The following is a 25,132-nucleotide window of genomic DNA, read 5'->3' as shown; positions in this document are numbered from 1 at the left end:
TCCAGAGCTAGTGAATGCAGATGAGAATATTTATATGTTATCTCTCAAACTGTAGGAGGTATTTTGGGAAGGATATTTTTCACAATCCTTAAATTAGTCATTATGTATTTTCTAAGCATTTTAAAGTTTTTTTTTTTTTTGATTATGATGAAACAAATCTTTGGGTGATGCTAGTCACATTTATATATGTCATCCCATTTAATCCTCCCAGACAGCCAAAAGGGATATGTTGGTGTCATTAGGATCCTCACAAATGATTAAAAAAAAAAACAAAAAAACTGAGGCACATGCATTAAGCAAAACGACCAAAAACCTCAGAGTTAAAAAGGTAACAGAGACAAAATCTGAGCTCAGAGCTTCTAACTCAAGTGCTAGTGTCTTCTGTATCTTGCTGCAAGAAGTTTTGTTTCAAAAAATGTGAAATTTCTTTAGCTTCTGAATGTAGTAAATCTCAGTTTGTGATAGCTCTTAATATAACCCTTCAAACTATTATTATCATCATTTTTCTTATCAATGTGTTAATTTTAATAAAGGAAAAATATTATCCTAGCTAACATATATTAAAAGATTATTTCATGCCAGAGATACATAAACTTTTCAGATTTTAATTTAATACTCACCATAAGAGATGAAATATTTGCAAATATTTTCTTCAATTCAGTAGATTTTTTTTTCAGGAGTTTCCTTTGCTGTTCAAAAGATTTTAAGTTTAACTAAGTTCCATTTTTTTTTATTTTTGCTTTTATTTCCTTTGCTTTAGGAGACAGATCAAAAAAAAAAAAATGTTTCTGTGATTTATGTCAAAGAGTGTTCTGCCTAAGTTCTACTGTAGGAGTTTTACAGTATCTAGTCTTACATTTAGGTCTTTAAGCTATTTTGAGTTTATTTTTGTGTACACTGTTAGAGAATGTTCTGATATCATTTTCTTACACATTTTTCTTATACATTCAGTTTTCCCAGCAACACTTATTGAAGAAATTGTCTTTATTGTATATTCTTGCCTCCTTAGTCATAGATTAATTGACCATAAGTGTATAGGTTTATTTCTTGGCTCTCTATCCCGTTCCATTGATATATGTGTCTGTTTATGTCCTAGTACCATACTGTTTTGGTTGCTGCAGCTTTGTAGTGTAGTCTGAACTCAGAGCGTGTGATTCTTTCAGCTCTATTCTTCTTTCTCAAGACTGTTTTGGTTACTTGGGATCTTCTGTGTTTCCATACAAATTTTTAAATTATTTGTTCTAGCTATCATCAAAAAGGACACAAATAACAAATGTTTGTGAAGATTTGAAGGAAACATAATAAATGTCCACCCACTGTGGAACAGTTAAATAAATGATGCTACATTCACATAATGAAATACTTCATGGGACTAAAGAGATGATGGTAGATAAATATGTACTGATATGGAAAAATGCCCAAGTTACAGTAAGAGAGAACATCAAATTGCATCATGGAATGTACCACGTAACTCCCTTTGTGAACTATTGGTGGGAATATAAACTGGTGTAGTTACTATGGAAAACAATATTGGGGTTTCTTAAAACACTCAGTATAGAACTATCATATTACCTAGCAGTTCCACTCCTAGGTATATATCTGAAAACAAAATAAACCAAACCAAAATCCCCACTAATTTGAAAAGATATATGCATCCCATTGTTCACAGCAACATTATTTACAATTAACAAGATAGGGAAGATAGGGAAGTAGCCTAAGTTTCCATCAACAGATGAATGGATACAGAAGCTATGGTATATATCTACAACGGAATGCTACTTAACCACAAAAAAGAACAAAATTTTGCCATTTGCAGCAACCTAGATGGAGTTGGAGGGCATTATGCTAAGTTCTTAGAGAAGGACAAATCCTATGTGATATCGATTATATGTGGAATTTTAAAAAAAAAATGCAACAAACTGGTGAATGTAACAAAAAAGAGTCAGAGTTACAGATATAGAGAACAAACTAGGGGTTACCAGTTGGAGCGAGGGGAGAGGAAATCTAGGGGTGAGGAATTGGGAGATAGAAACTATTTGGGTATAAGATAGATTCAAGGATGTATTGTACAACACAGAGAATACAGCCAATATTTTATAATAACCGTAAATGGAAAGTAACCTTTAAAAATTTTATGAAAGTTTAAAATTTTTTGAAAAGAGATATAATATTATACCCAATTTGACTAAAAGGGAAATTGAGGCACAGAGATGTTAATAATTTCCCTTAAGTTATCTGCTAGAAAGGAGAAATGCCAGCATTTAGCAATCTGGTTCTAAAGCCAGGACACATAACCACTAAGTTTTATTGCCTCTCCAGGTCTTTGTTAATTGAGTCATTGCGTCCTGTTACATGTAAAGGGGTGGGATTTTGTTAAATGACTCTGTTGTGAATATAAAAGAATACTGATTAAAGACACATTTTGCATATGCCATGCCTTTCATCTGGAATTCCTTTCCTCTTCATCATCTGCCTAACTCTTCTTACTTGTCTTTTAAAATTCAGCATGAATGTTAGCCTTCTCAGACCTTCTAAATCAGTCTGATTTGGAAGGCCTTCTGCCCTCATAGGGTAGTGTTATCATAGCATCTATCCCACTGTATAATATGGATATACTTTCTCTTCAACTGAACTCTAAGCAACTTTAGGCAAAGGACTCCAGCTTCTGTGTCTTTATATCACTAGTAACAGTATTAGTCATGCAGCAGGTACCCTAAACAGCTTGGGCTTATGAATGGATGAAAACATAAAATGATTTACAAATAATTTGTTGGGAATAGATGGGTGACTGGAAGAAGGTAGGATGATGGATGGATGGACAGTTGCAAATATAAAAGATTAAGTGACATAGAGATGTAGGAAATGTATGAGTCATCCCAAAGTATGTGCCAGCTTTAAATGGACATATTTCTTTAAAAATTGACTCATTTTCCTACTTTAACTTGAAACACCACTCTTTCTCCTCTTATTTCCTTTAATAGCCATTAATGATGACTAAGTCAGTCAGTGATGAATTTGCCCTTGAAAATGTTCCCTACTATTTTGCTATGCATATATCAAAGATTTGGAGCCTGATTTCATTTCTCTTAAGTCAGACATCCTAGATATCTTTGGATAGAGGCACTGTGTTTCGCTCCCTGGCTGAAGCCTTCCTTTTCCTCCACCATTTACCTGACAGGTGCTACTTGAAGATTTGGCTTCTGTTACCCCTACTAGGTTTAGCAATGAAAACAGCATGAAATCTTAAACATATTGCCAACTGTGACTCTTCTACTTCAGAAAAGATATATCATCCTGTTCCTAAGAACTAACAGACCACATAGTATTCCCAATACTTTAATATTATGCCACTCCAAGCATCAAATTACATATACCTACTTGGCAGAATAAGAAAAAAATAGTGGCTTCCTCGTTAATAGCCAGAACATTGAGGAAAACATTAATTTCACCTAAAATGGGGGCATAGAAACTGTAGGCTACCATCATGAGTGCCTTTGGGATACCATTTATGAATATAATACTCCATTAAGAATGCAACTACTGAAGAGACATTTCTCCATGAAAGATGTGGGGTTGTTTATAACCAGAGAAAAATTATCCTTGCCTTTGAGAGTTGCATTAGATAATTATTAATCAAAACTTAAAAATATAAAGGGAAGTAAAGTGTGGCCTTTTACTTAAAGTCAGTAGTTTACCAACTTTTGTCAAGAAAGAGTATACAACATTTATTTTTTTTTTACACTCAACCAACTTCTCATTTGTGATGTGATAGACTAATTATTTTCCACCATAGTATGATTTATCCATTCATTATTTCATCACATATTTATAGAGAGCCAACCATTTGCTAGGCACGACAGTGTGATATACCTTTTTTCTCTTTTACTGGGTTTTTGCCTCCAATGACCTAGTGTTTATGACCATAAAAATTCATGAGTCAGAGTTCCTGTTGTGGCACAACAGAAATGAATCCGACTAGTTTTCATGAGGATGCAGGTTCGACCCCTGGCCTTGCTCAGTGGGTCATGGATTGCCATGAGCTGTGGTGTAGGTCACAGGTGCAGCTCGGATCTGGCGTTGCTGTGGCAGTGGCACAGCTGCAGCTCTGATTAGACCCCCTAGCCCAGGAATTTCCATATGCTGCAGGTGGGGCTCTAAAAAGAAAAAAGATGCAAATGCTGCCATAGTATGGAAGTGTGTGTGTGTGATTGTGTGTGTGTGTGTGTATTATGTATTTATATTTGTGAGTAAATATATATTAATGCAGAATATGTAGATTTAACTATGACACTGTATTTGTGGCAGAAGTTTGCCAAACCTATTTAGAATGCGAACAGCAAGGGACACTGGAGGGAAATGGAGCCACACAGGAAGTGTAAGAAGTTGGTGAAAGTGGCCTGAAGACCTAGCAATCAATATACAAAAGTCATCCCAGTTTTTAAAGGCTACCATTATAAACTTTAAACCAAATTTAAAATCACAAGTTGGAAACTGTTTGTGGGTTATCAAAACTTTCTCAGCATCTGGTTCCCTCTGTGCTGTCTCATATTCTTGCAAGCCTCATGGGATGTTTCTTAAACACACTTCACCTTTCTTTCTTCAATTTCAGGGTAGAAAGGGTCCCTTTAACTCCTGGAGACAGTAAATCACAGTTTGTGTGGTAGTTCTCTGAAGACACTTAAAGGACTGAATTGGATGCTCTACATAGCACCCTTGCCAAAAGAGTTCAGAAATGACTTCCAGCTTCCCACAGTCATAAAATGGCACTGTTTGGCATCTTTAAGGTAATAAAAGTGAATTTTTTTCCATTCTGGTAAATGAGAAGAGAGGCCTGGTTGTTTGAAAAACTGATTAAAATTCATGTGTTTCCCTCAAATTATAGAGCGTGATATGAACACGCATGTGAACTTCAGACCACCTCAGAGCTCTATTATATCCAGCTCTCTGAGGAAACAGGATATGCTGGTGGGTGTGTGGAAGGGAGCCTGGGAAGGACCCATCAGGTGCTATGAATACTGAGGACATGATTCAATAGGTGGCACTCTTCCCTCTGAGTCAGCGGTGAATTCAGAGTGTGCTCTTTGGAGGATATTATTTTGCTTGAAGGAAACATTTGGGAAGTTCTTAAGTGTTTCTGGCACTGTTAAACAGCTGCCGAGTCTAATCGCAGACTGGGGCTGTATTTTGGTGAGGGGAAAAGCTCTAGAAAACAGGTTTTCGGTCTTTAGGAAAGAGGCTTATGTAAGGCGTTGCTGTCATTTGTATACAAGACATTTTAAAATTCTGTTTCCCTCTCCTCACCATTTCAAAGGAAAATCTTTTGTCATTTCTGTTTGACTCATAGGGTCTAGGAGGAAGTTGGATCATCTTCCCTTTCCCATCTGGTTATTCATAAGGCACCTGCATCTCTTATGATTTCTCTTAGACTACACAATGCTACCCACTGACAACAAACATTGTAAAAAGGAAGACCACCTTTTAGAAAAGGCACCTGAACATTACAAACTTGCCAGCCAAAGGCATGGGATGTAGCTTTCTATCCTTATTTCAACCGTACCAAAAGTAGAAATTATTATTGTTTTAACCAGAAAACACAAGATGGATACTTTTTACCTATCGTCCAACCCACATTTGTCTTGGTTTATGTGCTACAATTAGAAGGCTATTACAAACAAATTAGTAGTATTACGGAAGAATTTTTAAAAATTTGCTGATTTCTATTATTGCCTTCATCTGTTTGTCACATTTCTAATTAAGAGACATCAGGGTGTGCGTTTATATAATCTCTTTGTTAAAATTACGTAAAGGCGTCCTCAGGAGTTAGGGGCTAGCCCACTAATTAGGCAGACAAAACTATTAAAGAGGTTAAACAGACTATTATGAAAGAAGCAGGATGTAGACACACCCCAGTTTAAAAATAGTGGGGAAGGAGGTGTCCCTAACAAAGACATAAAAGAAAAGGAAATATTACCCTCTGCTCTGAATGATGGTTTATAAACACTTGAGTACATGTTTATTAAGTCTATGACAGCTTGCTTCCACTAAGAGAGAACTAGATGTAAATGCTAATGCCTTTTGCTCACAAATACTCCCAATGAGTATGACCCAAATCAGAGCATTCGACTTTAGTGGGTAACCATGTGTGATAAAAAGGAGGATGCTTCCTTCTGGGCTAGCCTTGAAATACCAATGGAGGCAGTGTTCCTGCAGCTGGTCCTTGACCTTCCCCTTCAAATACCTATTTACCTGTTAAATTATATAGTCTCCAAGCAGACTCATGGGAAAAGTTTGTGAAAGAAAACTCTAGACCCTGATACACTACTGCATCCATAATATGTAACACAACATGTTTACAGATCTATATCTGCCCTTATCCCTTTGTAATTAGGCCATTCTCTCAGTAGTTTGAACTATGAGTTCTTCATGGCCAGGGACCATGTCTTCTTTAACTAAAAACAGAGTAGGCAATCAATAAATATTTGCTGAATGAGTGAATACCTGCATAACCATATAAAAATGAGTTTCTTATTGTTCTCATTGCTAAAGTGGAAGTAATCTTAACTTCAGCAAATATGTGAGGGTAAGAACACTCATGTTCTTGATTTTAAGTGTAATAATTTTATCCCTAAATATAGGAACTATAATGAACTTAACCTAAACAATCATTCTACTTCAAAATATTAAAAGTTTTAATAAAGTAATGGCTAGCAAATTTAACATCTCTAGCTCTTATATTAGCAGGGACTTACTAAAGAGTTTATGATTATCTTTAATCTTGTCACCTTGTTACCTCCTCTGTAATTTAAATTATTTATTTTCTATGTTCCAAATATTATTATATGCATATAGTAAATAAAACAATGTTTCCTTTGAAAATTTCTAATTGTGCTCTCCTGTTCTAACATGTATGTTTTCTATCCAAATGATATTTGTCTGTGTTATGGATGAAATTCCGTTTATCCATTCATTTAATATACATTGGTTGAAGGCCTGCCATGTACAAGATAACCTACCAAATGCAAGGACGCAACAGAAAATATTTTTCTCTTTATCCCACATGTTCCTAGAGTTAACCTCATCCCATTGGATTACTTTGGTTTGGCCAGTGATTCTAAGTGATCTTATAGGCTAAAGATTTGCCTTTAAGAGGTGATTCTGAAAGTTGTTCACACTTAAGATGCATCTGTGACTATGTATGTAGGAAAACAGGTTCTGAATTTCATTCCCCTGGATTCAGGTTCAATAGATTTGGCATAGAGCCCAGGAATCAGCAGCATTTCTAATAAGCTTCCCAGGTAATTTTAGGGAAGGTTTCCTCAGAACATGCATTAAGAGTCACTGCCTTAAAAATTAGGGATTTTTTTTTCATGCCATGCTTTATTCCAGGTATTACAAACATCTTTTACATCCTTATTATTTTTCCTATAAAATGCAGTTTAACTTTTCTGAATTGCATTTTATAATTACAACAGAATCTGTTGTGACTATGAAGAGTACTGTGGAATTTTGTCCCTCTAAAGGGTATAGGGATAAATGAGGAATATTAAAAGTGATTTTCTAAAAACTCACATTTTCATGATAAAAAATGCTTTGACTGCCATTTTTTGATTCTAAATTGGTAATTCATTAAGATGAATATCATAAATTTTGGGTCATTAATTTTGACTAATAGTTTACAAAATAATTCAGAAGTTTCCACTTGGTGCTTTTCTTTAATGCTTTCCTTTCTAATTTTCCCTTAAAATATCCCATTAGGTCCTAGTGCAAGTTTTTGCTATGACTTTAGAAGCATGTAAGGAAGAGGAGGGAAATCTATTTTCCTTCCTACATAATAGCTTACCTCAAGCTCTTTGACTGGATTCTTTTTCTCTCTAAGTCCTTTAGTATAATGGCATCATGTTATGGGATGTGAACACTGACATTATTGAAGGTCACAGGTAGACAGAAAAACTGAACTAACCTCTCCTTGCTGTATTAGTGTGTACCATTCTCCCACAGAGATGTTGGCTTGTTATTTCATAATTTGAGTTCCAGACATAGTGTTCTTACTTCTAAAGTTGATAGGTCATTTCTTTAAAAAGATTTTATATGTATCTAACCTTTTCTAATTTGAATATTGTCATTGTATGATATGGATATTTTAAAAAAATGTTTTTGGTAAGTCAGTGGTCCCCAAGCTACATTAGGGAATTTCCATTGATATTAACCCTAACTGCCATTTCCAGCCAAATGTGGCATTATTTGGACACTTTCTTTGTATGACAATATCACACTTACTTTTTCCCTTTAAAAAAAAATATGTATATAGGAGTTCCCGTCGTGGGGCAGTGGTTAACGAATCCGACTATGAACCATAAGGTTGTGGGTTCGGTCCCTGCCCTTGCTCAGTGGGTTAACGATCTGGTGTTGCCATGAGCTGTGGTGTAGGTTGCAGACGCGGCTCGGATCCCGCGTTGCTGTGGCTCTGTCGTAGGCCGGTGGCTACAGCTCCGATTCGACCCCTAGCCTGGGAACCTCCATATGCCGCTCGAGCGGCCCAAGAAATAGCAAAAAGACCAAAAAAAAAAAAAAAAAAAAACCTAAAAACTAAAAAAAATATATGTATATAAAGAAATTCACTTGGAAACAACTAATAGTAATAGACAATTGTGATACGTTTAGTTTCATTGAGTGCTCTAACCACATTCATATAATACAAATAATCTAGCTCTCTGAAGACTGAAATCCTTCTGACTATTTGTGAAACTGTAGTGTCCAGCAAGAGCTACCCAAGAAATATGACAGGGCTAATCAAAATAGAATAAACCAGAAATATCTCCCTTTCTAAAAACAAACTAAAAAAGAATTAATTTTTATTTTGAATGTTTAAAAGCCTAAACAAATTCAAAGCACCATTTAAAAATATATGTTTCCACATGATAATATGCCCTGGGGCCTGGAAACAATTACAATAAAATTTTGTGGAGAAAACCCCCCACTGTTTCTGTGGTGGCATTTTTGCCATGGTTCAAATTAGAACTCACATAAATCTTGGAATTGAGCAAATAAGGAAATAAAAATCTCATAAAATACCTGTCTGTATTCAGGCTTAAAGAATGAATTTGGATAGTATTCCAAATCAAACTTTCTAGCTTGTTGAGGTTGATGCATTTATACTTGCTTTCCAATTTGTGGCAACTTATCTCAACAGTTCCAAGTTAAAATGTACACTTTGATCATTCCTTTTTTAATGAAATCATTATAATTTTGGCCCAATTCCCTACATTAATGTATCCATTTCTTCACATGGAGTTCTGTTAGCTCCTACAAATAAATGAACAACTGAAAGTTTTTCTCCACAAATAATGATGAGTCCGAGAATCCAGGAAACCTATACACTGTTCCAGTGGCAGGTCAGGCAGTGAAACTCAGGCTCAAAAGTGGACAAAGGAACTTTCCATCAACAGCTTTACAAGGATGATAAAGTGTAAGATAAAGCACATTTACACTTTTGACTGTTTCATTTTTAGCAAAGCCTTTTTCTCATACAGAAAATGTTTTTATCTTTTTAAATGTCATAATGGTATAATTATAAATGTTATGCAAATTATCTACTTACTTGCTGTATGACAAACCCAAAATTACAAGCATCATCAAACTTTGGGAAATACATAAATATCTCTAGGACAGTATTTTCAAATGATGCATAGAGGGAAGTACAAATGCTCTTGAACCATGGGCAAAGCTTTGAAAAGGTCTTTAAATAGGAAAATTTCTAGAGGAAAAGGCTAACTCTCACTTATGAACAGAAAATGCTGCAGTGGGTTAGAGGGGGCCCATACAATATTTTTAGTCTATCAAATCCCATCAGAGGGGGACACTACTAATGTATGTTTCTCACAGTGAAAAAGTCTCACTACCTGACTGCCTTCACTATCTTTGGAAATATATTGTTGGAAAAGGAAAATATTCTTTGTCTACCATAAACAGTCAAGAGATTAAATATTGTTATATCTAGGCAACAGTTGTCTGGTAGGTCTGTAATCGTAATGAAAGTTCATAATCCTCTTCCTTTCTTGTAAATCCCAATTTATAGATGTTAGCATTTTACCCAAACAGGAAAAAAAAAAAACAGAAAAAAGAGAAGCAACCTAGCCTATAATCTCCTTTTCAATTGCTTACCAATAAAGCCAAGTGAAAACAGATTATTAAATTAGGCAATGCAGTTGGGTAGAAAAAAATGTATTTAAACCATTCTATTTGATAATGTTAATACCATAATTCTCATCAGTATATTGGATATCATCCTTCTAAAATACTTCAATCTCATTAGATGCCTATCTCTCATGCTTTAGTTTTTTGAATGGCTTTTTTTTTTTTTTTTAAAGTACTTTGTCTACCTATCTATCCACCTCTCATCTTTCTAACAATCCATTCTTTTTTTTTTTTTTACGCCCATGTCCACTGCATGTGGAATTTCCCAGGCCAGGGGTAGACCCAATGCCACAGCAGTGACAATGCCAGATCCTTAAATTGCTCTGCCTCCAGGGAACTAGATATCTTCTAAAATCAGGAGAAGGAGGCCTTTTCCATTGCCTTACCAAAAAGCTTTGACACTAATAAAAGCAAATTGAAATTATAAGAAACTGTGTTTACCTTCCAGTTTTGAAAGGAGTGACACCTCTACCCCTTGTAATGGATTTCAGCTCCTCATGATTTTTCATATGCTTTAGGAATTTTCTCGGTGTTGTTTTGCTAATGAGATAAAGTGCATTGTTTTGTCCTGCGGAATGGCAGAGTGATGTTAACACAAGCAGTTTTGATTTGAAAATCTTTATCCGGCATAATTATACATTCTGTCCAGGACTCCACTGACGGGAAGTAAACTGTTTCTCTCCCTCATTGTCGTGGCTAGGGGAAAGGGCAGTTGGGTCCAGTAGCTAACACTACAAAAGAAGCTCTCCTAGGTCGTTGGTGGGAAGTTCAATATTATCTCATTCCTAATAGCAGCTGCTTCTGTTTGAACTCAAGGTTATGAAAGATGAACTACATTAAATGGTAAATCGTTAAATATCAGCTGACTCAAAGCATGGTGGTGCGTTTCCCCTGCTTAAATTACCCGCATCTGTCTTCTCACATGCAAAGAGTTGCTCTTTACAATCATGTACTGAAGCCCTGACCGAAGGGCCGAGGCTGAAACCACACCAGAAACCTCAAAGAGCATCTTTTGGGTTTTCAGTTGGTGAGTAAATGATCATCAGCAAATGTTCAGTGGTGGAAGTAAAGCACAACATTGCATTGAACACAGCTATAAAATATTTAGGAATGCATAATCCCTTTAGAGTCTCATTTTTCCTCCTATTATGTGTTTATTCTTCAGGAAAAGAAAAACAACTGTTTAAATTATGTCCACCTAATACCTTAGATTTATTGCAAAGCTGACAATTTGCTGGTTTCCTTTTACTATTGATTCTCTTCTTACTTAGGGGGATGTGAACATCATAACCAGAGATAAAGCTCATACTGATTCAAAACTAAAATTGTACAATAACGGATGTCATAAAGCAAGGCTTCAGAACTGTTAGAAAAGTTAGACTCTTCTCATCTACTTGAATTAGGTGGCAGAAGAATCGCAAATAGAAATTAGAACTATAATATTACATTCCTAGCATGGCTTAGATTCATAGTAATATACTCACAACTGTAAGCAGTTACCATAAGACAATGGTCTTTTTTTTATTGTTGTCTTTTTAGGGCTTCACCCATGGCATATGGAAGTTCCCAGGCTAGGGGTGGAGCTGGAACTGCAGCCTCAGGCCTACACCACAGCCACAGCAACATGAGATCTGAGCCATGTCTGTGATCTACCCTGCAGCTCAGACAATGCCAGATCCTTAACCCACTGAGCACGGCTGGGATTGAACCCTCGTCCTCATGGATACTAGTCAGGTTCAGGTTCATTACCACTGAGTCTCGATGGGAACTCCACAATGATCTTTATCATCATGTCGCATGTGCTTTCATGGTACTTTGCTTCACCGTGGGTTTGTCTTGTCCACCTAAGTATTTGAGCTGTCATTCTGGTGTCATACTAGATCCCAGAATTGTAGCAAGATACTGGAGGTAACCATAGAACATCTCAGCTAACATATTTTTCCCTCTCCTGATAATATAGTCCTGGAAGAAAAGACAATTGGATTCACTTTTAGGTATACAATTAGTCATCTCTCTTTGATGATTTTGGACCTTGCTGTTTTCACAATTTGGGGAGAAAACATAAAGTTCAACTGCAGAGAATATATTCTGCCAATCATTTTTATGGTGTGCTTATTTCAACAATGTATTTTGTCAAGTCATTCCCACACTTGTCTCATCTGGGAACATTTTACTTTCTACAGACAATAGAAAGAGGGTCTCTAAAATTTGCTTATGGATTTCCTGTCACGGCTCAGGGGAAACAAACCCAACACAGGTTTGATCCCTGGCCTCACTCAGTGGGTCAAGGATCTGGCGATGCCGTGAGCTGTGGTGTATGTCACAGATGTGGTTTGGATCCTGAATTGCTCTGCTTGTGGCATAGGCCAGCAGCTATAGCTCTGATTAGACCTACCCTGGGAACTTCCCACTGCTGCAGGTGCAGCCCTAAAAAGACAAAATTAATAAATACAACAAAATAATTTACTAGCCTTACTTACAGGCCTATTTCACACAAGGAATGAAAGGAAGAATTTTCTTTTAATTTCTGTTAAAAGATATCATAAAATTATTTTTATATGAATCATAAAAAATTTTGAGGAAGAAATTACTCAATGTAGCATAAAATATTCAACTTAGTATAAAAATATCTGAATCTTTCAAAAGAATACACATTTTTATATCCATCCAAATTTTCCATAGGACTTTATTATATTAAAACATACATAGATGCATTTTGTTATAAAAATAAATCTATGTTTTCATTGCTTTTTTAATTAGCACCTATATCCAGTAGAAATATCATGGACTATCTAACATGCACAAAATTGTATTTCATTTAGGGAAGAAACAATTATACTCTTGTACGAAATTATAAGGACCTGGACAACCATCTAATTGTGTGACCTTAGGAAAATTATCAGTTCTCTGCCACAATTTCCTCATTAGTATAATGGAACTATAAAGCCAATCTCACATATGTGTGAGAATAAAACAAAATATGTAAAGTACTTATTATAATACCCGGCACATATTAAACTCCAAAATGAAATGTCACTTTTGTTGCAAAACACATACTTTGTATTTCAAAAGCTATAGTACATAGTTTATCAGGTTTCTTACCTCTGCCCTGTTCCCTGCCCTGCTATGCATTTACTTAAAAGACTCCTTTTTACAGCTTTTCATTCCATGTGTTTTATCCACTAGAAATTTTTCCAAGACCAAAGGGTGAGAACAACTTGCAAATATTTTAAAAGAAAGCATATATAGCATGTGGTTACCTCTTCTGGGACATGACCAGACAAATAGAAAATGTCAGAGTGTCATGTTTTAGAAGAAATATAAATCTTCGTGAACTGTAGGACATGATTTTGCTAACACGAAAAGGAAAGACAAAAATTTTGACAAAATTAAACTTAATGCTATGGGACACAGTTATCCTCACGTTGGCTGCTTTTAAGATTTTATAGGCCTGTCCTCATATTCAGGTCAAACTAAAGATAGCCAGATATTATTTAGTCGTGTGTTGAGCTGGCAGGTAGTTATGCCCAGGATACTCTCTAGAACAGAAAGAAAACATACGCCTATTATTCAACACTGTCTTGTCACTGTATTAAAATATATACATCCAGACAGCCCAGAACGTTCACTGGACAGAAATAAGACTAGACCCTGAAATGGTTTGTGTAAACTGAGAGGAAGAAACATAAGTCAGTCATACAGAATCGGTAACTCAGATTCTGAATACTGAATAATCTAGCAAAATTACAAGCATCTAGCACAGAGTTGTGCATCCTTTCTTTTTTTTTTTTTTTTTTTTTTTTTTGCCTCACACATGGTATATAGACATTCCTGAGCCAAGGATCTACCCCACATCATAGCAGCAACCCAAAATGATGCAGTGACAATGCCAGGTACTTAACCCACTGAGCCACATGGGAACTCCTAGTTCACATCTTTGTCAATCAACTTCCATGTATTATTCCCATAATGTTATATACTCATATGTACTGTATAAATAATGAAGATGTATGCTTAAGTGTTTCATGTTAAAATGCTACCTGAAATGTAAAAAGAAACCACTTAATTTTTAAACCACTTAGACTAATTTCATCTGAGACTGTCTTTCAACAAGTCATGTCATTACTGAAGCCAAGGCTAAATTGCTCTTTTTTAAACATATAAAGCCAATCTTTAAAGAGCTTTACAGAAATGAAAGAAGTGATTGATCTGGCTTCCCTCTCCTACAGTAGACAGAGATCTCTCTATCTACCAGTGTCTCAGGCTCTCTTCATGGTCGTTCTTAACTGGAATAGTTACCAAGTTTCCAAGGATAACACATTTTACTATTATATTGCACATTTCATTTCATAAGGACAGTTTAATTTCTTTTCAATTGGAGGCAAAGATGACTTTTGTCACTGAAACTTCCAGACCCAGGTTGCTTCAAAGGAGTCATTTGCACATCAGCATTTATGAAGTCCTGGAGCTTGGGGGTCAGGAAGCATCCAAAAAAGGATAACGTATCACCTCACAACTGCCATCTGCTGAGTGTTTCCCTGACAGCTGTATCTTTTGACCATCACAAGTGTACAAATCACAAGAGGCACAAAGAAAGTGCACAGCCCTCAGACACAGAGGAAAATTCCATGTTCGTCTGTGAAACAGCATTGCTTTTAATTGCACCATAATGATTTTCTAACAGACACAATGGTATGTAGTGTAGTCTTAGAGCTGATTTAAAGCACACAATAAACCACAGGGCAGCTGAAAAACCAATTGAGATTTCTTAGTGCCAGGAAGGTTTTTGTCCTAACGTGAATGCTTAAGAGCATTTTTGCCAGCTACTCTGTCCACAATCCACTTTTACCAAAAATAACTGCCTCTACCATTGTGCTAGGACAGTTTTCAAAAATAAATGAATGTTTTTATTTCAAATATCAATATAGTTAAGCCTCAGTTTTCTTTTTAATCTTCATAATATACAATCCTAAAAGAAGACAAATTTATCAGTTGGGTGATGGCCCAAAAATCTTACTTTCCTGATTTTTTTCAAAACCATTTATTTTTATTCTTCACCTTCAGTGTAAAGTCTGCACAATGGCTGTTAGTCATTAATTCTTGCAAATCATTCTCTGGCATAGCAATTGAGGTACATTGAGACAGTGGAACTGGCGAGTCAGACATTGAAATCCTTGGTTTCTTATGTGGGCAATAAATAGACACTACCTAGAAGCTACCGTTAATTGAGGACCCACCACGGAGTGGTCCTTCTTTCTGTACTTCATAGGCTCGGACTCAAAAGATTCCAGTCAAAACCTCACATCGTATGAAAGTCTAATACTCTGTTTCTGGGAATTCAGTTGTCAAAATATGATGGATTAATCAGTAGAGGCTTTCTAGATCTTCCAGCTCCATTTCATTCTGTAGCATAAAGGAATGAGGGAGAGAGGGAGAGAGGGAATGGAGGGAATATCAAGTGATCTACATTTTTACAGCTTCCATTAATTTCATCCTCCTCACTATAATAACCAATTTATGTTGACCCTATCATATAGATACACCACACAAACACATATTCACACCACTCATGTACTCTAAACTTTCATTCTCATCACCAATTACCAGACCTCACTTATTCGTGTACCATCTTATTACTACATGTTACTGTTATTCAGAAGTGTGACAGCAAGACAACATTTAAAAAAAAAAAAAAAAAAGGATAAGGGGAAAAAACTCTGTGCCAAAATGAGCACCACATGCCTATAAGTAAGAGATGTTTTTTTTCAGGAAAAAAAATCTGAACATCTGAACCACCTACCCAGGACTGCAGATGGCACAAAAATTTGGAACATACAGTTTTGAAACCTACTATCTATATCTGTGAACTATCCATAATGCATTTCAAAAGCAACTTTTTCTACAACGAACCACTCTTCTTGGTAGTGAGATCTGTTTGCGAACCTGACTTCTTGGTTCCAATACTTTGTAGTGAATAATTGTGAGAGACTATATAGTTAATTGTATTTTTATCTGGAGGCTGCTGTTTTGGTTTTGTTTTTATGCAATAGATATTTGCACTCTGATAGTAGATAAACATTCTCTTATCGTTTAAAGAAAAATGTATACACAATTCTCAGAAAGTGCTAAGGAGCCATGCCTAATCTACATAATTTCATAATTTGCGGAAGGAGGAAGAGGGTGCAAATACAGTCTAAGTCTGTTTCAGAAATATCCCTTATCCTTATATCAGGAGTCTGGCCAGATTTCAGCCTGTTAACAGTTTGTTGCCAGTCCTAAAAAAACATGATCCTCACTCCTGCTATTTAATATCAGCTGCAGTAAAGAATGCACTAAATATCTTTTTCGTTCAGCTGTGCCCTGGTCTATACCTACAGGACTCTTCAATCTCTTTCTTAAAACGATGGTTTCCATATACCACACAGGGCAGGCACCCCAGATGTTCTTCCTTGTTCACAATAAAATGAGAAAAATAAGGATTATGGAATTATCCACAAATAGAAGTGGAGCAAACCTGTATTGAATAGCTCACAAGTACCAGGCAATGTTTCAGGTAGTGGAGGAAAAGAGAGAAACAGAGGATATGAAGCCCTCGACCTCGTGGATTTTACATTGTAATGAGGATATACTGTCAGGTGGTAGGGCGTACAGACAGCGATTACAGCAAAGTAAGAAAGTGGAGAGGAAGGCAGGTGGGGAAAGAGAGGGTTTGCCAGCATGGAGCCCTGGGAGGGGGGCTTTAAACGCTGTGGTTAGAGAAATCTTACGCCTCGCACTGGAATCTGAGTGGAGGGCTCTGCCAGGGTCCCAGAGAATAGATTTCCAGTCAGAGGAACAGCAGACGCAAAGGCACTGTGGTGGGATGGGACTTGGCGTGTTGCAGGAACTGGCTGATTCTGAAGGCCTTTTGTGGCATGTCGGGGTACAAGCTGCCTGTTCTTCATTCTTAAAAGCCCTGTCTTGTATTCTAAGATTACAGCTTTTCTCCTTCCTCTCACCCCCCACTGATGTTAACATGTCCTTTCTTTTAAGAAATGATGTCAGATTTCAAAGTAAGTTTTTTTGGTTTGTTTTTTTTTTTGTTGTTGTTGTTTTAAATAGCGTAACTTGGCAATATAAACTGTTGGCACCCTTATGTTCGCTTTTTTCCTCCCAACCTAATTCATGAAATACAAAACTCTGGCTTTGGAGAATGTGTGCTGAAAGTGCCAAATCTCCCTCTGTGTCCATGAACCCCCTCCTCAGTGTTTGTTTTATTTTGCTAATTTTTGGTACTCACTTCTTATTTCCCAGGGTTTTCCAAAAGGAAAAGAAACACTATGCTCCCCAAATCCATGTTGTCTGTTTGGTTGATTTTGTTTTAACATGAAAAAGTGGTAGTCAAATGTATCCCTGATTCTTTACTAAAACAGCATGTCAGCAGAACAGGTACGGGAAATGGGGCCCTTCCAAGATCTTTTATAGTCTGACATCAAAATTAAATTGGGATGTTGAGAACATCTGGGCCTCTCCCCCTTCTCCATCTCCCTCCAGGATTTCCAAGGGATATCCGTGTTTGTTTTGTGTTTGTGTTTTGGGAAAAAGATGGGGAGTCTCGGAGCTGCTGCTTTTTTTCTTTTTTTCCTTCCTTTAAGGTAAAAAGAGAAAACCAGATATTTTCAAGGGAATTGACTAGTAGTGGCCAGTATAACAAAGAAACCCCACTAAGCCTAACCACAACCTGACAGAATGAAAAGTGATTCCAGAGCTGCCACTCACCACAAATCCCCATGAAACATGCCAGGAAACCAGCTGAAAGCAAGAGAGAGGCTGCTTCTCAAGGGCCACAAGTGTGGCCCCCGAGAGTCTTCTGGTCCTATTCAAATTCAAAGTTGTAAAGTGGGGGAGGGTTGGAAACTGGAGACCAAGAATTAGCAGCCCTGTGATCACTTTCAGGGTTATGATAGAACTGATTTAAAATGCAAAACCGCATCCCTTTGTAAACACGGAGGCCTTGGAGAAATAGGATTTCATTTGGTGATTTTCCATTTTAGGATTTAAATGGGGATGGGAAGAAAAACACTATTTATTTTTCCAGAACTGAGATTGCCTATCTTTTTTTTTTTTTTTTTTTTTTTTTTGTAGGATAAGTAAATGTAGACTGTTATATTACTTCTTTGGGCTTCAATGCTAATAAGGCATACTTCCCACAGAATCTGACAGAGAGATGAATACCTTGCCCTGCTAATGGTTAATTTGTAGTGGCATGTGTATTTCTTGACTGTTCATGAAGTTTTCTAATTCATCAGCACACAATTGGGCTTTTTTCCTCCCTTAACACAGAATGAAATGCCAAGAGGGCAAGAGGTTCGGGAATGTTGTATTATTCCCTGAGCCAGTGTATTTACTACCCAAAAGTGATTGCTAATTTTTTTTTTTTTTTCTACCTCAGGAACAAAATTGTTCTTCAGCAAATAATTTAGTACTGACCACACTTTAAAATGTTTATTACTGTTGAATCTGTCACAGATTGCATCAAGCCACAGAGATGCTAATCTATCTTATGTATTTGAAACTCCTCTGGGAAACATATATTTGGGCTTACTGCTGAGTGAACATGACTGTTAGGATTATAGAGACCATACACAGTGAAGAAAAGCAGCATCGCTTTTCTGACTGGAAAGTAAACAATAGGGCGATTGTCGGCTTACACATTGGGGCCAACCGCCCTACTGCTGAGGAGCTGTATGTAAAACCAAGATCAGCAAGCAGTCTTGATGTTTTCTTCTTGGAGTTGGATGTTGTCAAGGATTCAGATGAGCCACCCCAGTGAGTATGCAGGAAACAAAACAGGATATTCTTGTTTGAGGACTGCTTTCTGTAATTATGTTGATTTTTTATGCAACACTTGAACTTTTAAAAACTCAAGGATGCAGAAGAAGTACTCTAGAGAAGACTAAATGATTGGGATTTTGTCTTAAGTGAAATGTTAGCGTGCGTCCTTAACAAAATTAACTTGTTTGTATTTTGAGTGGGTCTATGAATTAAGTATACTTAGACCATGCCTGTTTTGTCTCCGCACCCCACCTCCCACCCCCATTTTCAAACAGGAAGTCAAGTTGTCTTTGGAACATCATATTTCCTGCTTGGAAAAGGCCCTGGATTGTGTAATAGTCTGACAGGAAAGTTTCAAGAGTACCAGGAGTTTCCCATGGAAGCCTTGAGGGGGTGGAAATTTGCAGCAGCATCTATGAAGTTCTTTCCTTTGAGCTATCAAGAGCTGTTCCATTTTTGAGTATAAGTCTTCAGAATGGAAACAACTCAATTAAGCCGTAAATACCCTAAGGAAAAAAACTTCTTTGGAAATGGGCTTGCTTGGCGAATTGTACTTTTATCTGTCCTTTCTTGCTGAGGAAGGCACATCTGGCTCAGGGACTAGCTGCCTTGCTATCACGCTGCAGACATCCGGTTACTCCTTTCCCATCCGAATATCAGTTCTATGTATTAGACAAGGGATGTACATATTTGGATGCCGAGAAATTTGATTTCGTAGCAATGATTTGCCTTTTAATTTAACAAAATTACTTCATGCTCCTTTTCTTTAATCGAAATGCCGTGCAATTTCTTATTTGCACTTGAATAATTCTCCTAATTTTACAACACAATGAAAGGATTATACATTAGCACAGGTCAATCTCTTCCACATCCTCCTTATTTTTTTCTTAAGATTCCAATCCATAAAAGGTCATAGACGACATAATAATTCTGGCTCAAGGACACCACAAGATTCCCTGGCAAAAGCACTCCAGCTGGGCAGTCATATTCCAATGGCAGTGTGCCCTGAGTTTTAACCACTCTGGTTCAATGGAGAAAATCAAAGTAAGCTAATCGGCAGCTCCCAAGTTTAGCAGGGGTACCCTTGGAAAGCTGATCTCTCTCTAGGGGTAAGACTATATAGGGTGGAATTTAAAAGGGTGCTTAGGGGTCAGTCTGTGTGGATTTGAATTCAGATTCTACCATTTGGCCAGAAAATTGCATAACACTTCTTTCTTGGTGTTACCATGCTGTAAAATGAAGACAGAATTGTTCCAATTGTTCATTGCTGCATAACAAAACATCACCAAATTTAGTGGTTCAAAACAACCATTCTATTATTATATCTCGCTTTTCCTTGGATGGTCTAGGCTCCTTTGGGTGGTTCTCACTTGAGGTTTGTCATTCCAGTGCAGTTAGATAGCAGCTGGAGTCATTGGGGGCTGGCCATTCAACACTGTCTCTTTTGCATGCTGATTACAGGCTATGAACTCACTCGGGGTTCAGTTTACACCTGACTTCTCTTTGGGGTTTGGGCTTTCCCACTGCATGGAGGCCTGAGTCTGACTTCTTACCTGGCAGATCCAGGCTCTAGGAGAACAAGGCAGAAGTTGCCAGTCTACTTAAAAGCTAGCCTCAGACCTAGTCTATTGTCTCTTCTACCACATTCTACTCATTAAGCAAGGCACCAAGGCCAGCTCAGATTTCAAAAGGAGCTAAATTCAAGCCCACCTCTCAATTTGAGGAATAGCTAATAATTTGCTGCCATCTCCAGTCCACCATAAATACAATATCTATCACATAGAGTTTAAATGTGAGAATTCAATGAATTAATCTACGTAATGTGCTTAGACCAGTGTCTGACACTTCTGATATGTTTTCAATAAAATTTGTTATTATTATTTTCCTTACCCCATTTTATTTTTCTTCATAGCATTTATCATTATTTAACCTTACCTGTAATTATGATTGCAGGTATTTTCTTATTTTTTCTCTCTCTCATTCAAACATAAACATTTCATGTTTTCTCGGCACCTAGAAAAATGTCTGTATATAGTAAGAGTACCATCAATATTTGCTGCATTAAAGAGTGGATAAGTGAATGAACCCCTAGTGAATATAGAACTGGAGAAAACAAAATATTTCAGATGTTTGGTTGTGGAAAACAGAAGTTCAGTTGGGACTGGGGAAGGATTATGAGCAGAAAAGCTGACATTCTAATTTATTTAAATATATTAAAAATTGGGGAATTCCTGTTGTGGCTCAATGGAAATGAATCTGACTAGTATCCATGAGGACGTGGGTTTGATCCCTGGCCTCACTCAGTGGGTTAAGGATCTGGCATTGTCATGAGCTCTGGTATATAGGTTGCAGATACAGCTCGAATCTGGGGGTGTTGTGGCTGTGGAATAGTCTGGCAGCTGTAGCTCCAATTTGACCCTTACCCTGGGAATTTCCATATGCCACAGGTGTGGCCCTAAAAAGCAAAAAAAAAAAAAAAAAAAGCAAAAAAAAATGCATTAAAAGTTAGAATTAATGTCATCTTTTATCTGTAGCAGTTTTTAACTAAAACTGTCCTAGGAAGTACAAAATACATAAACAAGCCTGACTTTGCCTCCAGAATAGACGACATGGGCACAAGTAGAAAGCTGCATTTTGCCACCCACAAGCCTTAGAATCTGACAGCTCTGGGTTTAAGTCCTCACTCTGCTGTTTGTTTGCTGCCTGACATGAAAGGTATTTTTAACTTCTCTGAGTTGTAAAGTCTGTAAAATCAGACTACAAAGGCACATCGCATGGGATTTATGTGAGAATTATATATAGCTGACAAAGGGTTTCAACAAAAGTACTAGATATAATTGATTAAAAAAAAAAACCCAAAATATTAATGATAAGGAAACTTTACTGACATGAATTTTGTTATACTTTACATTGGAGTGGATCGTTTTCAATTTTTTTTATTTTTCAAAAATTCCTCTTATGTTTCCAAACACATTAAAAAATATTAAACTAATATTAAGTTCTTTTTGGACAAACTCAACAGTCCATCTGTGAGTGTATTGATCCATAAATTGACCTTTCTATTCTACCAATACTTGACGCAGGAATTGAAAGAGAATATTGATAAGTTTTAACAACCATGTTAAAAATAAATGTTTACATTTATCTGGAGAAATTGTGACATCAAAGGAAGTAAACATCATGTCCAAAGAACAACTTCCTGGAATTCCCCAGCCCTCTTCTTGAGGCTATCCAAAAGTAAATTACTTAATTAACAATCGTGATTGTTGAGAGTTCAGCACATTCAAAGAATTGAGAGCTTTGGGGAATTTTAAAGAAAATTTTAAAGGAAAACCATTGCACTTTTTTTATAGGGCTCTTAGTATTTCAGAAATAATGTATTGACCAAGATGAATTGAAAAACATAAGAATTTATTTCCTCCAAACATATATTTGTATGTATAATCAATTCAAGATGAGTGATTTATAGGCACACACACAGAGAGTTATATAAGCTCACAGTGGATAAATTAGGCAGAAATTTTGTCTGTTTTCTTGTTTGGGAAAAGTTGTCATATTTCTTATGTTGAAAGACCGCTCTAGGACATGTAGAGGATGAAAGCTAGAAAAAGAAAGAATGATGCAATAGAGAATCATATGTCTTTAAAAGGAAAATACTCAGTGCTGATGTTGTACATTGCTGGCAGCGAGACAGTATAGCATATATTCTGATCAAGCAACAAAACACCAGAATGGGCACATGGCAGAGACAGCTCGGGCCTCCAGAGTGAAGGAGAACGTATTTATGGAAGTCACAGTAGTATAGCATAGTACAATATAATTGATTTGTCTTTGTTTGGACGGGGAGGACGTAGGAACACTAGACTCACTAGCAGGTTTCTTTCTTTTTTTTTTTTTTTCCTGCTCTTTTTAGGGCCGGGCACATGGCCTATGGAGGTTCCCTCGTTAGGGGTCCAATAGGAGCTGTAGCCACCGACCTACACCATATCTCATGGCAATGCCGGATCCTTAACCCACTGAGCGAGTCCAGGGATCTAACCTGCCTGCTCCTGGATGCTAGTTGGGTTTGTTAACTGCTGAGCCACGACAGGAACTCACCACTAACAGGTTTGATATCGGAGAATGGCAACATTAAGTCCATGTATATTTAATGTTCTGACAAATAATAGTTGTTTAGTAAATATTAGTTTTCTTTCCTGCTTTCCTTGAACTACATTTCCTTGCTCTTTTGTTCATTACCGTTAATGTCTAAACTCTGTAACTAAGAGTATAGCCGCTTGGGCTGGGATCATCTCATGGTTCTTTGTTCTCAAGTAAACAAACCTAATCTGAGTAAGCATTAACCAACGGCAGATGATTGCTCTGTCTAGGACCAGCATGGGGCAAGCAGAAGAGTGATGAAATAAATATAAATTCAGTGCTTCTGAACATTTTCACCACTCCATATTTAGTATCTTCATAATCTGTATATTACAAAGATAAGCATGCCAGGATATCTGCTCTGTGGACCCCACTTAACATGAAAAGGAGAAACCCTTTGTGTTCCCTATTAGAATGTGAGTGTATCAGATGAGGCTTTATATAGACAGATATTGACACTCATGGCATAGCTAATTTTATTATACAGATGTGTTGACAAAAGTAAATTTTTTCCTCCTTTCACAACTTAATCCCTTTCAGACTGTCTATAATTTGACTCCTTAAAATGGTAAATCAAAATGGTAAGAATTCTCCATGAAGGATGATCTTAAAACATTTATCTGTTACTTCTGTATTTGTACTAATGATAACTAATGCCTATAGATTAGGTCATAATTTGTTCAATTTATGCAACCAAACCAAGAGCCATTTATGGGAATTTCAATCACCATGCTATTATTTAATAATCATCAAAGAAAACAGCATGTTACCTCACTTAAAAAGATTCATTACAAGGTTAGGAACAGATGAGACGGGTGTCTGCAGTCTCCTGGAATCACAAATGTACAAACAAGAGAACTAATTTTTCTCTACTGTTTTTACAAAAAAAAGGAAAGCTTTTTTTCACACTAGGCAAACAGCAACTGGTTTAGTCTCATAAATTTACATATCATAAGCAGTGTCAGTACTCAGGCAGATTAGATTAACAGGCCTTGTGTTATCATCCAAAGGAATAAAAGGAAAATATACCCAAAGTCATCTGGCTAATTGGAGGAGGTGGGGAGATGAAGTTGCTTCCATTAAGTTCTTTTGGAACAGTTGCAAGATCCACAAAATCTGTTTTTAGCTCAGTCATTCATCCTGCTGGATGCGTGATGTATTTTCAGTTTAATGATAATTGCCCTTTCCATTTCTTTGATAATTGCCCTCTCTATTATCATTTATGGAGATTCAAATTATAAATCAAGAGAAGACAGCCAGAAAAATATTATGATTGTCCCTTCTGAGGCCACAGCAACTCAAGTAACACTGCCAAAGTCTGAGAGCTTAAGCCATCTTCATTTGCGTGTTTCTGAACATTTTATTTTAGGGTCTGATGGTTTTCCTAAAGAGGAGGTTGCACAACAATAATGGGACTGAATGATAATAGATACAGAAGATAGGTTAGCCTCAATTCCACAGTTATAAATTTGTATTTGACACCAGAAACTTGCTCTCCTCTTTGGAAGCAAAGGTGAGGATTCAGCCAGAAATGTTTGCTATTCCTCACTAGGTACCTGTTAAAGGACTCTGTACAGCCCTGACTCCCACGAGCTAGCCTCTCTCTGTTTACTCTTGGTCTGTTTGGGGAAAAAAAATGCATTCTTTTCACTGGATATGTGCTATGATCCATAGAATGAGATTAGCGCAAAAACCTGGGTGAGTTTTTATCTAAGATGGCAGGAATCATCTCCCAAAACAAAAGCAGGAAAATAAAAACATACACCTCGAAACGGTTCTTTGAGGTGCTAGCTACGATATGCTGGCACCAGCTTGTACCTGCTCAGGAAATCATATTATTAAATTTTCAGGAATCTGGCAAAATGTTTGTTTTCCTAGAAAGCCACCATTAATAATTAATCATATAAATTTTGAGTTAAATACATTATATTAAAAACAAAGTTAAGAAGGAGTTCCCATTATGGCTCAGTGGGTTAAGACCCTG

General features: G+C 36.8%; 1 protein-coding gene across 3 annotated transcripts in view; it reads left to right on the top strand.

The window, feature by feature from the left end:
* Positions 1–25,132, top strand: part of ADGRL2 (adhesion G protein-coupled receptor L2) — a 639,025-nt gene that overhangs the window by 99,722 nt on the left and 514,171 nt on the right. For 2 of the 3 annotated variants that reach the window (XM_021096387.1, XM_021096375.1), the window contains exon 3: positions 4,610–4,784. The exons of the other annotated variant lie outside the window; for it this stretch is intronic. The gene's annotated coding sequence lies outside the window, so the exon portion shown is untranslated. The remainder of the gene's footprint in view (positions 1–4,609; positions 4,785–25,132) is intronic. 3 annotated transcript variants of the gene reach the window in all.

The sequence above is a fragment of the Sus scrofa genome, chromosome 6 (assembly GCF_000003025.6).
Source record: "Sus scrofa isolate TJ Tabasco breed Duroc chromosome 6, Sscrofa11.1, whole genome shotgun sequence".
Classification (NCBI taxonomy): Eukaryota; Metazoa; Chordata; class Mammalia; order Artiodactyla; family Suidae; genus Sus; species Sus scrofa.
The sequence above is the reverse complement of the archived record's forward strand: the minus strand, read 5'-3'. Positions and strand labels throughout refer to the sequence as shown.